General features: G+C 40.4%; 1 protein-coding gene across 32 annotated transcripts in view; it reads left to right on the top strand.

Moving 5' to 3' along the window:
• Positions 1 to 14,251, top strand: part of LOC118519108 (polyunsaturated fatty acid (12S)/(13S)-lipoxygenase, epidermal-type-like) — a 156,209-nt gene that overhangs the window by 65,278 nt on the left and 76,680 nt on the right. For 2 of the 32 annotated variants that reach the window (XR_013445967.1, XR_013445966.1), the window contains exon 7: positions 6,661 to 6,864. The exons of 26 other annotated variants lie outside the window; for them this stretch is intronic. The gene's annotated coding sequence lies outside the window, so the exon portion shown is untranslated. Of the gene's footprint in view, positions 1 to 3,780; positions 3,844 to 6,415; positions 6,506 to 6,660; positions 6,865 to 7,653; positions 7,673 to 14,251 lie in introns of those variants that run through there. 4 more of the 32 variants (XR_013445951.1, XR_013445955.1, XR_013445964.1 and 1 more) reach the window with 4 other exon arrangements.

Raw genomic sequence — 14,251 nt, 5'->3', positions numbered from 1 at the left:
GTTTACTTTGCTGCCGAAATTGTCCAGCTTTGGCCATTGGTGGCTCTTTCAGGTTGGTTCCTGTGTTCCCCATGGTATGCTCCATCCTTTTATTTATTTTTATTTTTTAACACTTCCTTACCTCCGGCACTGTGAGATGCTCTAGGCTCATCTTGTATTTTTCTCTGCCCCAGCCCTAGAGTCTTGGATGGAGGATGGTATTAGGAAACCTGGTTTTTATAACTATTGTTCGCACTTGTTTATTCCATTTGGTAGATTACAATGATTGATTCGGCCATGCTGAATTTTATATTTGGGAGTAATGATTTTTTGGGTTAAAAAATCATTTTGCAAATTTTCCCTGGGAAAATAAAATAGATTTTTCTGAGAAGTAGAGTCAGTTTCCAGGAGGATTAACGGGGAAGGGCGCCGGGCTGACTCAGTCGGTGGAACATGCAGCTCTTGATCTCAGGTTTGTGGGTTCCAGCCCCATGTTGGGTGGGGCTTAAAATAATGACTTAAAAATAAAATCCTTTTAAAAATTAATGGGGAAAAGTCATGTATATTTTTATGTTTCTAGATACTCAGAGGCACATTCCTTCCATGTTACGGTACCAGTGCACGCCGCCTCCAAGAATTTATAAATGTACTAGCTCCCCTTCAATTTTTAGAATGAATAGCAAGGCATAGAATGAAAAGTCTTCTTCCTGTCCCTGTCTATTTAATCCCCACACAACCTCCTTCCTGGAGACCACGGTATTAGTTTCTTGTTTATTCCTTCAGAATTTCTTTATGAACAAACCAGCAAAATGAATGCATGCAAAAGAGAGCATACTAAGCACACTGTTCTTTTTTAAAAAATAAACTTTCTTTTCTTTTTGTTTAAGATTTTATTTATTTATTAGAGAGAGAGTGCACAAACAGGGGGAGTGGGAGAGGAAGAAGCAGATGCCCCGCTGAGCAGGGAGCCCGATGTGGGGCTGATCCCAGGACGCTGGGATCATGACCTGAGCCCAAGGCAGATGCTTAACTGACTGAGCCACCCAGGCGTTCTTAATCACACTGTTCTTAATCTTGCCCTTTTTATGTGTATTTTGGATATCTTTGTGTATCAGCACAGAGAACTTCCTCATTCTTTTTACAGCCGCAAAATATTTCATTGTATGAATTTACTATAACGTATTTAACCAGTCATCTCCTGATGGACATTTAGATGTTTTCCTGATTTTTTACTAAAGCAAACAGTGAGACAATGATTAACCTTCTACTCACATTATTTCGTCTGTGTGCAAGTGTGTTTGAATACTGACATTTCAGAAACATTACTGCTGGCTCAAAGGAGATATACATTTGTAATCTTGTTAGATATTACCATTTGCCCTCCTTAGGGGCTCTATTCAATAAACATAACCCGGGTGGCTCAGTCATTAGGCGTCTGCCTTCGGCTCGGGTCATGGTCCCGGGGTCCTGGGAAACAAAAATAAACATAACCCACAAGCACCGAATGAGATTGTGACTACCCTATTATCCTATTACACACAAAAGAGTGTGCTATTAAACACATGAGTTCATGTGTCTAAAGCACTTAGAACAGTGAATGGGACATAGCAAGAGAGTGTTAATTACTTTTATTATTGTTGTTATTTTTAGATTTTTTCCCCCAATCTGATTAGTAAAACAATAGTACCTTGGTGTCTTTTCATTTGTTTTTGTTTTATTGTGAATGAGGCTGAAAACTCTTTTCATATGTGTAAGAGACATTTGTTGGCCATGCCAACCTTTATAATCACTATTTAAATCTGAATCTTCTGTTCTTCCTCAACCTAGAAATCCTTGTTTTCTTGCTTACCCACCACTGTCCCAATTCCTCAACCTGGCAATTAGACCTCTCATAGTCTGGCACCAAATTATCTTTCCAATCTCATCTCCATGACTTCCCTATACCTCCTTTTTATTCTAGCCTAAATAATTTAACTATTGTTCTAAAACACCTTGTACCTCTTGGCTCCTGGATCTCTGCTCAAGCCACTAACTCAGTCTGAAATTCTGATTCCCTTTTTCTGAACTGTCCGAGAGCTTTTCTTCCTATCTCAAAACCCAGTCATGCTGATGGGGTTTTGGAATATAGGGGAGGTTCAGTGAGGTGAGGTCCGGAGCTGACAACCAAGAAAGAATTCTTGAGACGTCTTTGGTGCAAAATGGTGGTTTATTAAAGCACAGGGACAGGACCCATGGGCAGAAAGAGCTGCTGCCCTGGGTTGTGAGGTGTGGCTGATTATATATATACTATGGGGTTGGGGGAGGTAAGGAAAAAGGAGGTTTCTTTTTTTTTTTTTAAGATTTTATTTATTTGACAGAGACAGCGAGAGAGAGAGAGAGAGAAAGAGAGAGAGAGAGAGAACACAAGCAGGGGGAGTGGGAGAGGGAGAAGCAGGATCCCTGCTGAGCAGGGAGCCCGATGCGGGGCTCCATCCCAGGACCCTGGGATCTTGACCTGAGCCGAAGGCAGACGCTTAACGACTGAGCCACCCAGGCGCCCCAAAAGGATTTTCATATGTTAAAGAAGACTCACAGGATACGGGAGGCCTTGCCAGTGTCCAGTTAAGGTTGTTTTTCCCTCTAGCAAGGCATTAACATGAAGATAGTTGGGAGCTTCCTGGAGGAACATTACACTCTGCCCAATTCAAGTATCTTTCAATGGGCTGCAGGTTATAAGGACATTTAATTGTATCTACATTTCCTTCTGGAAGCCAGGTTATTGATAGAAATGCTTTGTTCTTATAGATTGCTAAGACATTTGTAAACGGGGAGACTCAGGTCTTGCAGGATTGTGATCTCTATAAGTTAACAATTTGTTTTTCCTTTCCTTAGCTTTAGGGCAGTGAGGAGTGCATGAGGAATGTCACAGATATCCCATTGGGGGGTGGGTTGTGGGGTGTCAGCTTCTGCTTTGTCCTCAGCTTGCCTTCTGCTCCCTCATCAATGCCCTGTCTCTAACAAGAAGCATTTTCTGACCACCTCCAGTGTCCTTGGTATTTCCCTTCAAAAACCTGAGGATGCTAGTTATTGATAGACTGGATCAGTCTTTACATATATCTCTCTATTTTTTTTTTTTTTAAGATTTTATTTATTTATTTGACAGAGAGAGACACAGCGAGAGAGGGAACACAAGAAGGGGGAGCGGGAGAGGGAGATGCAGGCTTCCCGCAGAGCAGGGAGCCCGATGCGGGGCTCGATCCCAGGACCCCAGGATCATGACCCGAGCCAAAGGCAGACGCCTAACGGACTGAGCCACCCAGGCGCCCCCATATATCTCTTTAGATCCATGTTTTGCCTTTTAGAGTTTCCCATGTGCAGAGACTATGCCTCCTTCTGTTTATCCTCAGTGCCTGGCATAGGGTGTGGGTACCATAGATGTTCAGTAGCTTTTATGCACAATGATTATGCTTAGGGATAGGGTGGTTGGTCAGTGTTTGGAGACAAAGAAGACAAAGTTGGGGGAATAAATAATAGAGATATATGGGAAGATATGAGGGAAAAGTCATGGCAAAGGATAAAGGGAGCAGGTTGAAGGAGACGTGGAAGTGAGTATTTGGGGACGAAGGGTAAGAGCATGAGATGGAGTGAAGATCACTCTCCCACCTGTCGTTGGTAGGGCCCAGGGTTAGAGGCCCCACTGGACGTGGTCACAAGGTGGCTGTGCGAGGGCCCACACAGGCCTCAGGCTAGGGGAAATTAGGTGGAGTTAGCTCCCTCAGCTCTACTATGGTAAGCAGCGAATAGATTATTTAATTCTTACAGAGGTTCAAAGAAGCCCCTGCTGGAAGGCCTGGTTGCTTGTTTCAGAGAAAAAGAAGGGTAAAGGTAGGAAAGTATTTTGTTTGTTTACTGGATTCATTAAAAAAAAAAAAAAAAATGTCTGTGAGCACCTGCTATGCTCCAGGCACTGAGAATGCAGACGTGTTGCCCCGTAGGGGTATGTCGTCTAGTGGGGGAAGCAGAAATGTAAAAATTACATGCCGCCATGTGTTAGTATGAAGAAATAATTCTGTACACCGTGCTGTGGAGCATAAAGTAGGGGACACAGAAGAAACTTCTGAGTCTGGAAATCTGAGTAGGCACCTCTTAGGTTGGTGGGAACAGAGGAGAGCCAGGGAGAGGGTGGGCATTACAGGCAAATAGGCAGTGAGAGTTTCAGTTAGCTGGTGAAATTTCATGGGAATTCATGAGATTGGGCCAGGAAGAGACAAGATGGCCACAGGAAACAGAAGCTATGAAGAAGGAGAAGCCACGTGGTAGAGAAAAGACACACTGAGCAGAGCGAGAAGTTCTTGGCAGAACGAGGAGATGGTATCAGAGGCCAGCCCATTGTGTCACATCTACGTATATTAAAATTGGTAGGATTATAATATTTGCTGTCAACCATCAAACATACTTAATAATTCATTAGGAGAGGAATAGTGTATTTACCTAGATATTTAAAATAGCTGTTGCTATTCCTTTATTCCCAATATTGCAGGTTTCCTGCTTGTATCATTTCTAGTCTGTTAGAATGACTTTCCGTTAGCAAACCTTTTGGAGCGGGTCTGCTGGCCACTGATTCTCTTGGTTTTTCTTTATTGGAGAACATCTTTATTTTACCATCATCCCTCCAGGATATTTTTGCTGGATATAGAATTCTGAGTTGACGGTTCTTTTCTTTGAGCACTTTAGGATTCCCCTTCCTCCTGGCCTCCATTCTTTCTGATGAGGACACCTCAGTCTTGTGAATCATTGTTTCTCTGTAGGAAGCACGACGCTTTCCTCTTTCCGAGATTTTTTTCTTTGTCTTTAGTTTTCAGTAGTTTGATTATGATATGCCTGGTAAGGATTTTTGTTTGTTTGTTTTATCCTGTCGGCGATTTGCTGAGCTTTTTGAATCTGTGTGTCTATGTCTTTTAGGAAGTTTGAGAAAATTTAAGCTATTATCTCTTAAAAAAAGTTTTTTTTCTTTTTCCTGCACCACACCCTCTTTCCTGTCTTTCTTGGACTCTGTGACAGGAATGTTAGACCTTTGGTATTCTTCTACATGTTCTTAAGGCTCTGTTCACATTTTTCAATCTTTTTTCCCCTCTGTTGTTCAAATTACATAGTTTCTGTTATCTATGTGTCATTTCCCTTTGTCATTTTCATTCTGTGGTTGAGCTCATTCAGTGAATTAAACAACATTTACTCATTGTATTTTTTAGTTCTAAAGTATTTCATCTGGTTCTTCTTTAGAGTCTCCATTTGTTTCCTGAGACTTTCTGTCTATTAATTCACTTCAACACTGTTTGTCCTTTCTCGTTGGAGTATTTTATAACCACTCCTTCAAAGTCTTTGTCAAATAATCCCAACCTTTGTGCTATCTTCACCATGGCATTCTGTTGTCTCTTTTCATGTGAGTTGACATTTCCCTGGTTCTTCTTCTTCTTATCGTATTCTGAATATTTTGAATTTTATGGCGTGGGAGTCAATCTTGTTTAAATCCTATAGATTATGCTGGTATTTTTGTTTTATAAGGCAGCTGAGCTGGCTGGGTCCTGGTCACAAGTTTCAGTCAGTCTTCTGTGGCCAGTTCTGTTTCTCAGGTCTTTGTAATGCTGTTTGGATCTGTCCCTGCATGTGTCACCCAGGGGCCAGGCTGGAACCTGCATGGTGGCTTGTCTCTTAATGCAGTTCTCAAAGTCTTTGGCAGTCTGTTTGTGATCTGACTTTGCATGTGCAGTTCAGGAGTGATCTCAGCAGATCACAGACAACATTCTGGTGTTCCTTTCCTGAGCTCCTCCCTTACGAGGTGCTTTCCAGTTTTCTGCCATTTCTCTTTTTGGTCCTCCCACCAGGGTAAACTAATCCCCAAACTTGTTGTTTCTTGTATTTTTGATTTTAGACATTCTGACAGGTGTGAGGTGAAATCTCATTGTAGTTTTGATTTGCATTTCCCTGATGTGATGTTGAGCATCTTTTCATGTGTCTGTTGGCCAGCTGGATGTCTTCTTTGGAGAAATGCCTGTTCGTGTCTTCTGCCCAATTTTTAACTGGAGTATTTGTTTTTTTGGTGTTGAATTTTATAAGTTCTGTATATATTTTGGATACTGACCCTTTATTGGATCTATCATTTAAAAATATCTTCTCCTATTCAGTAGATTGTCTTTTAGTTTTGTTGATTGTTTCCTTTGCTACACAGAAGCTTTTTATTTTGATGTAGTCCCAGTAGTTTATTTTTGCTTTTGTTTCCCTTGCCTCAGGAGACACATCTAGAAAAATGTTGTTATGGCCAATGTCAGAGACATTATTGCCTGTGCTCTCTTCCAGGATTTTTATGGTTTCAGGTCTCACATTTAGGTCTTTAATCCATTTGAATTTATTTTTGTGTATGGTGTAAGAAAGTGGTCTAATTTCATTCTTTTGCATGGAGCTACCCAGTTTTCCCAACACCATTTGTTGAAGAGACTGTCTTTTTCCAACTGGATATTCCTTCCTACTTAGTTGAAGATTAAGTGACCATGTAAGTGTGGGTTTATTTGGGGGCTTTCTATTCTGTTCCATTGATCTGTGTATCTATTTTTGTGCCAGTACCATACTGTTTTGATTACTATAGCTTTGTAGTATATCTTGATATCTAGGATTGTGATACCTCCAGTTTTTTTCTTCTCTTTCAAGATTGCTGTGGCTAGGGGAGCCTGGGTGGCTCAGTCATTAAGCGTCTGCCTTCAGCTCAGGTCGTGATCCCAGAGTCCTGGGATCAAGCCCCACACTGGGCTTCCTGCTCGGCAGGAAGCCTGCTTCTCCCTCTCCTGCTCCCCCTGCTTGTGTTCCCTCTCTTGCTGTGTGTCTCTCTCTGTCAAATAAATAAATAAATAAATAAATTTTAAAAAATCTTTAAAATAAAAAAAGAGTGCTGTGGCTATTTGAGGCCTTTCATGGTTCCATACAAATTTTAGGATTGTTCTAGTTCTGTGAAAAATGCTGTTGGGGGGCGCCTGGGTGGCTCAGTTGGTTAAGCGACTGCCTTCGGCTCAGGTCATGATCCTGGAGTCCCGGGATCGAGTCCCGCATCGGACTCCCTGCTCAGCAGGGAGTCTGCTTCTCCCTCTGATCCTCCCATCTCTCATGCTCTCTCTCTCTGTCTCATTCTCTCTCTCAAATAAATAAATAAAATCTTTAATAAAAAAAAATGCTGTTGGTATTTTGATAGGAATTGCATTAAATCTGCAGATTGCTTTGGCTAGTATGGATATTTTAACTATATTTGTTTTTCCAATCCATGAATATGGAATATCTTTTCATTTGTTTGTGTCATCTTCAATTTCCTTCATTGGTGTTTTCTAATTTTCAGAGTACAAGTCTTTTACCTCCTTGGTTAAATTTATTCCCAGGTATTTTATTCTTTTTGGTGCAATTGTAAATGGGATTGTTTTCTTAATTTCTGTTTCGCCTACTTCATTATTGGTATGTAGAAATGTAATGAATTTCTGTATATTGATTTTGTATCCTGTGACCTTAACTGTATTCATTTAACAGTTGTAGTAGCTTTTTGGGGGAGTCTTTAGGGTTTTCTATATAGTATGTTATCTGCAAATAGTGAAAGTTTTACTTCTTCCTTACCAATTTGGATGCTTTTATTTCTTTTTCTTGTCTGATTGCTGTAACTAGGACTTCCAGTATGTTGAATGAAAGTGGTGAGTGTGGACATCCTTGTCTTGTTCCTGACCTTAGGGGGAAAAGCTCTCAGTTTTTCACCATTGAGTACGATGTTAGCTGCAAGTTTTTCATATATGGCCTTTATTATGTTGAAGTATGTTCCCTCTAAAACTACTTTATTGAGGGTTTTTATCATGAATGGATGTTGTACTTTGTTAAATGCACTTATTGAAGTGATCATATGGTTTTATCCTTTCTCTTGTTAATGTGATGTATCCCATTGATTGATTTGTGAATATTGAAACACACTTGCATTGTGGTGAATGACTTTTTAAATGTATTGTTAGATTTGGTTTGCTAATATTTTATTGAGGATTTTTGCATCTGTGTTCATCAGGGATATTGGTTTTGGTATCAGGGTAATGCTGGCCTCATAGAATAAATTTGGAAGCTTTTCTTCTTTTTCTATTTTTTTGGAAGAGTTTGAGGAGAATAGGTGTTAACTCTTTTTAAATGTTTGGCAGAATTCACCTGTCTAGCTATCTGGTCCTGCACTTTTGTTTGTTGGGAGTTTTTTCATTACTGATTCAATTTCCTTGCTGGTAATCAGTCTGCTCAAATTTTCTATTTCCTCCTGATTCAATTTTGGGAGGTTATATGTTTCTAGAAATTTATCCATTTCTTCTAGGTTGTCCAATTTGTTGGCATATAATCTTTCATAATGTTCTTTTATAAGCTGTTGTATTTCTGTAGTGTTGGTTGTTATTTCTCCTCTTCCATTTCTGATTTTGTTTGAGTCCTCCCGCCCTACCCCCTGCTTTTTTTGATGAGTCTGGCTAAAAGCTTATTAATTTTGTTGATCTTTTCAAAGAACCAGCTCCTGGTTTCATTGTTCTGTTCTTTTGGTTTTTTAGTTTCTATTTCATTTATTTCTACCCTAATCTTTATTTCCTTCCTTCTACTGTTTTTGGGTTTTGTTTGTTCTTCTTTTCTGGCTCTTTTAGGTGTAAGGTTAGGTTGCTTATTTAAAATTTTTCTTGCTTTGGGGCACCTGGGTGGCTCAGTTGGTTAAGCCTCTGCCTTTGGCTCAGGTCATGATCCCAGGATCCTGGGACAAACCCTGCATCGGGCTCCCTGCTCAGCGGGGAGCCTGCTTCTCCCTCTCCCTCTGCAGCTCCCCTTTGCTTGTGCTCTCTTGCGCTCTCTCTCTCTCTGTCAAATAAAGAAATAAAATCTTAAAAAAATTTTTTTTTCTTGCTTCTTGAGGTAGGCCTGTGTTGCTATAAACTTCCCTCTTAGAACGGTTTTTGCTGCATCCTAAAGATTTTGGACCACTGTGTTTCCATTTTCATTTGTCTCTGTGTGGTTTTTTTTTTTATTTCCTCTTTGATTTCTTGGTTGACCCATTTATTGTTTAGTAGCATGTTATTTAACCTCCATGTGTTTGTATTCTTTCCAGATTTTTTCTTGTGGTTTGTTGTCACGCACTAAAATAAAGTTCTCAGACACCGATCCGAGCAGCCATGTAGGTCTGCCCCTGCAAGGGAGAGTAGCAGCAGCTGGATTCTGCACATAGCTTTTATTTTATTTTTTTATCAGAAAAGCAAGGACAGATGCATCAGAGCATGGAAAGGAGTACCAAGGGATGGCAACTATCTTGGAGCCATAAAGCAGGCCTGCACGCTTCCCTGTGCGCTGGCATGCCAGGGAGGCAGTCATGGGATAAGGGAGGAGCGGGACAGGAAGGGAGACTGAGGGTTACATTCTTTCATAGCTCTAAACCTATGCCCTGCCCCAGGGGATCATGGGATCCTGTTCGTACCAGGCCATTGCGTTCAATTGCCTGAGACCAGGAATGCTACTGACGTTTCCTTCCACAGTCACCCTTTAGGGCTTACAATACACTTTCTAAGAATGACCCAGGAGACCATGGGATCCTGCTCCTACTGGGCCATTGCCCAGGAACACTGAGAACAGGAACACTGCTGACGTTTCAGCTGCTTCCACAATCACTCCTTAGGGCTTACAATACACTTTCTAAGAATAACTCCACAGTGGTTGGATTCTAGTTTCATCAGTGATCAGAAAGGATGAATGGTGTGACTTAAGTCTTTTCAAATTTGTTGAGACTTGTGGCCTAATATGTGATTTATTCTGGAGAATGTTCCATGTGCACTTGAAAAGAATGTGTATTCTGCTGTTTCCAGATGGAATGTTCTAAATGTTCTGACTATATCTGTTAGATCCATCTGGTCCAATGTGTCATTCAAAGCTACCGTTTCCTTGTTGATTTTCTGTTTGGATCTTGACAGTTTTGCGAAGCGCTGGTCAGGTATTTTGTAGAATACCCCTCTACTGGGATTTGTCTGATGTTTTTTTCTCATGATTAGATGTAGGTTATGAGTTTGGAAGAGGAAGCCCACAGAGGTAAAATGCCATTCCTATCATATCAAGGGTATATATAATCAATATGACTTATCACTATTGATCAGGTTTTGTTTTGTCAGGTTTCTCCACTGTAAAGTTACTCTTTTCCCCCCTTCCCATATTGAACTCTTTGGAAGTCACAATGAGTAGTCCACACTTAAAGGATGGTGAGTTATGCTCTCTTTTCTTCAGACCAGAGTATATACATAAATTGCTTGGAATTCTTCTGTATGGAAGATTTGTATTTTCTTCCTCATTTATTTATTTATTTGATCATTTATTTGTATCATGAGTATGAACTCATGGATATTTATAATTTGAGTTATAACCTAATACTGCTTTATTCATTTTATTGCTCAAATTGTTCCAGCTTTGGCCATTGGAAACATTTTCAGTAGGTTCCTATGTTCCCTTAAATATACTCCCATCGTGTGTGTGTGTGTGTGTGTGTGTGTGTGTGTGTGTGTTTCTCTGAGCATTTCCTTACTTTCTGCCATTACAAGATACTCCAAGCTAGTCTTTTTTTTTTTTTAAAGATTTTATTTATTTCTTTGACAGAGAGAGATACAGCGAGAGAGGGAACACAAGCAGGGGGAGTGGGAGAGGGAGAAGCAGGCTTTCTGCGGAGCAGGCAGCCCGATGTGGGGCTTGATCCCAGAACCCTGGGATCATGACCTGAGCCGAAGGCAGACGCTTAACGACTGAGCCACCCAGGCGCTCCTCCAAGCTAGTCTTACATAGTTTCTGCTCTAGTCCTAGAATCAGCCACCTCCCTAAGTAGTCGTAATTCTTTTTATTAGAGCATGACATTTAAATCCAGGGTCTGAGCATGTTGCTTCCGGAGTGTCATTGGTTCTAAACCCGCTCAGCTGATTGCACAATGGGGTGTGTGTGTGTGTGTGTGTATAAATTATAGAATTTCCACATTATAAAAAAATACATATATATTATAGAATTTCCACCATTATAAAAACAAAGTATTTACATTCTATTATGTGACCTTTATTCTCACCATTGTTTTCATTCATCTTAGTTTTACAGTACATAAATATGTAATGCTTACCACCAGTCATTATAGATATATAATAATATAATATATAATAATGTAGAAATAAATACATAACATATACAATAAATATGTATAATTTATCCATAACTACTTCTATAGAAGTATTTTTATTAAGCTAAACACGAGGGGTGACTGGGTGGCTCAGTTGGTTAAGTGTCTGCCTTCGGCTCAGGTCATGGTCCCAGGATCCTGGGATCGAGCCCCGCATTGGGCTCCCTGCTCAGCGGGAAGCCTGCTTCTCCCTCTGCCTCTCCCCCTGTTTGTGCGCTCTCTTTCTCTCAAATAAATGAATAAAATCTTAAACAAAAAAACTAAACATGAGCTCATACTGATATCTCAAACTCTAATTCATGACCTCCAATACTGTTTTCTAGTAATTGGTATGGTAAGTTTATTTATATTTATTATCACATATATATTTATCTCTGGTTCCATCGTATGATTTTGTTTATGTGTATATGTATGTATACATGTATATGTATATATATATTTGTATCTTAATTATCTATGTCCATATATCACTTACCTGTTTACAATCTCACACACACACACACGTAGCCACAGAGGGGTTTAATTTATTTCACTATGTGGCCTGCTTGCTTTGCTTTTCATTGTACTTTTATAGATATTCAGGGGGGTTGTATGTTTGTCCTAGTAGTTCCTAGTATAATTATATCCCAAATAATTCAGACAGTAGGTACTAGTTCCTTACTAGGAGCAATGCTAAAGTTAGCTTGTGTACTATTCCTCTTACATTTTCTCCACCACCCAAATTTAGCTAATATTAGTTTTTTTAGTGTTTATCATTTTTACTGTTAAATATGCTTATACTTTCACTACTTGAGGCTTATTCAGCTTTCCATTTTCTCTCCCCATTCCTTCATTTTATTGGTTATACAATTTCCACCTTATCAAAACAAAGTAGTGACATTCTATCGCGTGACCTTTGTCCCATCACTGTTTTCACCTCCGGTCTGTAGTATGTGTGTGCAGTGCTTACCGCCAGCTCTTCTGCCGACCTTTCCCTCAGCTGGCTGCAACTTGTTCTCTGTGCCTGTTTCGTGCCGTTGCCACAAGAAGATCTAGTGAGAGCAACAGTCCTTGACTTCTCCTGTGTCCAAAACTGCCTGGTGAATTTCGGGGGTGTATATTTTTACCCAAACCATGAAAACATATTTCCAGTGAATGTTTTCTGTAGAAACGTTTTGTGCTATTTTTCATATTTTAAAAATATATACTATCTCTATTTCAATGCTGTATTAATTCCTTTTTAAAATTCATATTTGAATGAGTCAGATTTTTCTCTCTCAACTATTTGCACAAATTTCCTGTTGGTATTGAGTTATGGAATAGCCTTCCAGAGTGTGCAGCTCAAGGGGTCCCTTTCCTATTTCTAGAAAGATGGGTTATTTCTTTAAATATGGTACTTTTATGTATCTACACCTCCTCAGTTTTCCCAAACCTGAGTGTGTCCAACAAGGCTTGGCCCCTTCATGGAGTACTGTTACCAGGGGACCCAGCTCATGCCTTTCAGTGCTGCCCCCTCCCCTTCCAGTCTGATTACTTCTGGGTTCTGCCACTCGTAGACCCCGCTCACCACTCCTTCTCCCACCGAGCTGCTCTCAGGCCTTTCTGCAGAGCTCTCTGGGCAGCTCTGTTGGTATAGACTGCTTTTGGATACATTTACACATAATTTTAAGTTTGAAGCATTTCTCTGTCACCTAGATTATTGAAACTGGGTTTTTAATTCCCTTTGTGGTTCTTTATAGTTTCCAAGAGGAGTAGTGTGTGTGTGTGTGTGTGTATGTGCACGTGTATGTAATTTAACCACTTGAGATCCTCAGTTAAAGAACTAATGAGGGGTGCCTCATTAGGTGGCTCAGTCGGTTAAGCATCCAACTCTTGCTTTCAGCTCAGATCATGATCTCAGAGTCATGAGATCAAGCCCCATGTGGGGCTCTGTGCTGAGCATGGACACTGCTTACACTGCTTAAGATTCTCTCTCTCTCCCTCTGCCTCCCCCCGACCCCTGGTCTTGTGCTTGCTCTCTCAAAAAAAAAAGAACTAGTGAAAGATGTATTTCATTGAGAAGAAATAGGATCTCAGAAGTAAGGCATGGAATGCCAGGGGCACCAAAAGATAAAAATATGTGGTCCAATGTAATTAACTTCTTTACTTAAAAGGATTTTTATTAACTATTGGCTGGAAGGAGACAATCATAATAACTATTTTTTCTATATTTAAATAAAGATGTAGTTCTATTTTTAACTTTTGCGGAACCTCCGTACCGTTTTCCAGAGTGTCTCACCAGTTTGCATTCTCACCAACAGTGTGAGAGGGTTCCCCTTTCTCTGCATCCTCACCAACATCTGATGTTTCCTGTGTTGTTAATTTTTAGCCATTCTCACTGGTGTGAGGTGGTATCTCGTGATTTTGATTTGCATTTTCCTGATGATGAGTGATGTTGAACAAATAAAGATGTTACTTAAAACTTCAGGCTTACTAAAAAGTTGTTTTCTGGTTTGGTCAGAGAATTTATATATATTTTGAATGCTTTTAGATTTTACAGGAAAATTTATAGTTAGATTTTTGAGGGGCACCTGGGTGGCTCAGTCGGTGAAGCGTCTGCCTTCAGCTCAGGTCATGATCTCGGGGTCCTGGGATCAGCCCCACATCGGGCTCCCTGAGCAGGGAGCCTGCTTCTCCCTCTCCCTCTGCTGCTCCCCCTGCTTGTGCTCACTCTCTCTGTCAAATAAAGAAATAAAATCTTTATTTGACACAGCAAGAGAGGGAACACAAGCAGGGGGAGTGGGAGAGGGAGAAGCAGGCTTCCCGCTGAGCAGGGAGCCCGATGCGGGGCTCGATCCCAGGACCCTGGGATCATGACCTGAGCCGAAGGCAGACGCTTAATGACTGAGCCACCCAGGCGCCCCATAAATAAAATCTTTTTAAAAAAGATTTTTGATAAAAAAAAATGTCAATAACAAACAAATAAATAATCCCCCTCCCCCATAAGTGGTAATAGAAAGTGGGGTGAATTCTTGCAGAATCTGGCAGTGGGAAAACTTTTGTAACCATGACCAAAATTCCAGCAGCCGTAAAGAAAGAAGATGA

Source organism: Halichoerus grypus, chromosome 2, assembly GCF_964656455.1.
Source record: "Halichoerus grypus chromosome 2, mHalGry1.hap1.1, whole genome shotgun sequence".
Classification (NCBI taxonomy): domain Eukaryota; kingdom Metazoa; phylum Chordata; class Mammalia; order Carnivora; family Phocidae; genus Halichoerus; species Halichoerus grypus.
This window is presented reverse-complemented; position numbering and strand designations above follow the sequence as displayed.